We start from the raw sequence: 3,941 nt of genomic DNA, 5'->3' as shown, positions 1-3,941 counted from the left end.
GGCTACACAAGTTCAGCGGAGAGGGAGTGTCTGCGGGGCCCCCGGCTTTCATATTCATGAGCACATCTCAGTGAGCCCGCCCCTCTCCTGTTATGAGGATAATCATACACTCACTCAGGATTGGTTTAAAGAACTTTATGGCGGGGCTGCGGTGGAAAATAAAAGTGGAAATATTCTATGACCTGAAGTCATATTGATGCACATAACTCCTCACAACCACAAACCTAAACAAAAATGAATTATATTTTCAGACATGCCTCAGTTCATACCCACCCCTCTTTTAAGAGATTGTGTCTTTCTACATCTTGCATTATTGCATACTGCCCTCACCACAATTTTTCCTGTAATTTTACCTCATAAAGATTTATGTTAGCTTTTTAAAGGTGGATAGACCGAGTTTAGTTGGGGTTTACTCTCCGAGCTTTGTGCCATTAAGTGGCATACTAAATCATCTGGACTGCAAAAAGAGCTTGCATCAAGGCCAGTGCTGAGTCAGGGGCATATTCAAAAAGTGTGTTATGTTAGAAAAAGCCTTGGAGAGCATGCAATTCCACGGTAGAAAAATGCTCAGTATCTAAGAATGTTAAATGTATTTTTCTAGTAAAAAAAAAAAAAAAAAGAAGAAGAAAAAGGCTCTTTTTTCTCTGAATGTCAATAAAAATTCAAACTGAATGTTCACAGCTATCATGAGGGTGTACAAAAGTGCTGCAGTGTTGACAGACCTGCAGGTTTTATGGCTGCCTGAAGAATGTAACACATATTAAATCACTTGCCATTTCTAGCAACTAACCTGCAGTCTACGGTCAAACATAATGTGCTGCTAAGACGGATATCGGTTTGAATGAAATCCCCGCTGACCAGATTCACAGCTTGAACATACAGTTTAAGTTGATGTGGTCACAGAAATGCGCCTTTTGGTGTCAAAGGATAATTGTGGCCAGGTGTATCTCTGAAGATAATCTATGAGCTTGATCAGTAACTTGGACACACACACACATTCATATGAGGGATGGGAACCTCCTATGCCCCTGTCGTTAGTGATTTGTGCAAACCAATTACACAGGTCATTCAATGGGTCACAATCATGGAAACACAGTTGGAAACATTACATAGTGAGGGAGCAAATCAATCAGTTACAATGCAATGTTTCATCATCACACTTTATAGGAGTTTATGAGGGTGTCGCACGTCTCAGATATATGCGTTTGCATCTGATAAGGGAAGCGGTGTAAAATTTTTCAGCCAGGATGTATTCAGTTGTTTTTGCTGCAACAGGAAAGCTTAACACTTTATCTTATCTTTAGGCACATCAGTGACACAGAGATAAGCTTGGTCAGCATGGATTTTTCTTGTTTTAGAGCAGTACTGATGAAAAAGGTTGCATTCATTTTCAAGGAGGAAAACATCTAAGTGCCCCCCCCCCCCCCCCATTTTAAATCACTGCAGTCAATATTTAAATGTCACATTTCCTGTGGTTGAACTTCTAGATGAAAGATGCAACCTCCTTCTCGCCCTAAGTAACTGAGCTGATAGACATCTCAGGTTACAGGCCTCATTGAAATTCTCTCCCTGGGTAATTAGGGTTAATTGGAGAAGTTTCTAACCCTTGGGAGCATTTTTTTTTCTTATTCCTTGATGGCTAAAGCCAAAGTTGAGCCAAGCGACTGTAGGGGGGGGGGGGGGTCAGGATCCTGTCTGTCATGCCCCCATGATGTGCCCAGAGGTGATGCTTGTGTTGGGACGATGACAAGAATGAGAGAGAGCTGTGGTGACGTTTTTTTGGGTGGAAAAAATATTTGACATGCCAAAGAGTTTCTGCTACAAACCGTAGCCTTTTTCTTGATTTGTCCAAAAATGTCTGCACACATTAAAAAAAAAAAAAAAAGCGTTTCCTGTGCCTTTTTGGAAAACTTACAAGTCTTGCACTTAACAGCTACTTCTCGTATCTTTCATTCTGTTAATAGTTATGTAAGCAGCATATTCACTGTTCCCTGTCAGTATGGTGTGGAGTCGTCATGGAGCACAGACATGGTTTCTCCTCTGAGACTGTGGTGCTAATCTCCTGCAGCCTTAATGTGATTATGGTAATGATCACACAAATGACCCCTGGGCTTTGGGGGGATCCGTGGTTCATACATCCTCACACATAGGCTGCACAGGCACTCTGACTCCAGAAGAGACCACCAGAATCAGCCAGTCCTGGTGGCCCTCTCCTATTCTTATTTCCTTGCTGAGCTCGGAAGAGACAAATGAATGAACAAATAAATTCCAACCAGCAACAAAAGAGCTGAACGGCCATGAGAGAGATGGATATCTTTTGTTGTCTGGTTATCAATGCCGTGTTCCAATCCAATTACCTCAGCCTTTTGCACCCCCTCCTATCGCTGTGCATGGCATTGAAGCTGCTGGAATTCAGACTTCTAACAAGAATGTGGTGGATTAGGTGCTTAGAGAGTACTCCCCCTCATACTTTCACTAAAATCTGAGATGCAAGAGATTTTCAACAACTACTATCTTTTTAGAATTTCATCTCAATTATCCTGTCATTTTTGTCAAGGCTAGAAAGAAACAGGATCATGTCTCTTTTCTTGTATTGGCAAAGTGACATGGCAGTCTTGCTTTAAAAAGGATTTATGTTGTAGGCAGGCAACAGTGAGAAGACAAGAAAATGCCACATGACACAGTTTACCCCTCTGCATTAGAGCGAGGAGGAATGATGTGTAAGTCAGGTGCTCTTCAAAAACATCTATGTATCAGAGCTATGGGGGCTCCTGAGCTGCGATCAGTCACAGCCCAATAGAGTTTGACATTGAAGGCCATTTTATGTTAATTTGGTCAAGTTTCTCTATGATCACCACAAAGTCTGAGGTTAAAAGTCGACCATTCTCATGTTTTCAAATATATCAAAATTCTCTGATATGATTTTCCCCTAAAAAGTTTGATTCTCTCGTTAGAGAATTCTTAAATGTCACTCACACCAACTCTGTCATAGACCAGGTTCAACTGCTGAATACAGGATGTCTGAAAGTACGCTTTCAGTGTGTGTGCAAAGCAGGCTTCAAGGGATCCTATCGGACTTCAAATCAATAGTTATATCATTTTTTATCATATAAATACAGCATTTGTACTGTTTAGCGAAGACTGTTTAGCAAACACTGTCCTCAGTGTTAATCACAAAGTAAATTAAATGATAAATATCATATGATATGAATAAAATTGATTTTGGTTTACAGTGAACACAGGCCATGAATCTGGTGTGCAGCAACTAATATCATCATTCAGGCTACCATGTCGTCAAAGTGTCAAGATGGTAAAGCCAGAAATGTGCCGGCACAGAGATATACTATATACTGATCTGAGAGACAAAGGTTTGAGGTGAAGAAGTATGTCTGAAGTAGAGATTAGTGCTCAGACCACAGAATGAAAAGAAAGACTCCCTCTGTGGTTTAGTGTTTTTTCCATGTAAGACATCACAATGTTTACATGGTGCATTTATCTGAACTACTTTTACTAAATTTGTTACAGATGGTATTAGCATTTACTACTCTTAAAGGAGGCCACTTTGCTAATTTCAACATTTTTTCCCGAAGCATGTGCTGGGAGGTGATGGTATTTTGATGTCTGAGTGAATATGTGGTGAGTACCTCAATGTGGTTAAAACACAGGGAGTCCAGCTGCTATATGAAGAGGTCGAGTAAAAATTGGATTATACTGTAGAGGATTTGGTTGAGAGCATGGGTTTTGATTTTCATTGGTTCAAACTGTGCCTAATTGCTGTGGTGATGCTGTGGGTGACTCATTTATGTCATGTTTATTGTAGTTGTCTTTCTCTCTTTTTATCCTGAAATGGTTCCCCATATGTCAAAGTGGCACTAGGGAACTACTGCACAAGGATTTAGATAGTTACTCGAAGAGTGAATGTCAACAACAACATAAGAGAT

This window comes from Leuresthes tenuis, unplaced genomic scaffold (assembly GCF_036924035.1).
Source record: "Leuresthes tenuis unplaced genomic scaffold, fLeuTen1.0.hap1 SCAF_8, whole genome shotgun sequence".
Lineage (NCBI taxonomy): Eukaryota > Metazoa > Chordata > Actinopteri > Atheriniformes > Atherinopsidae > Leuresthes > Leuresthes tenuis.
Note: the sequence above shows the minus strand (reverse complement) of the source record.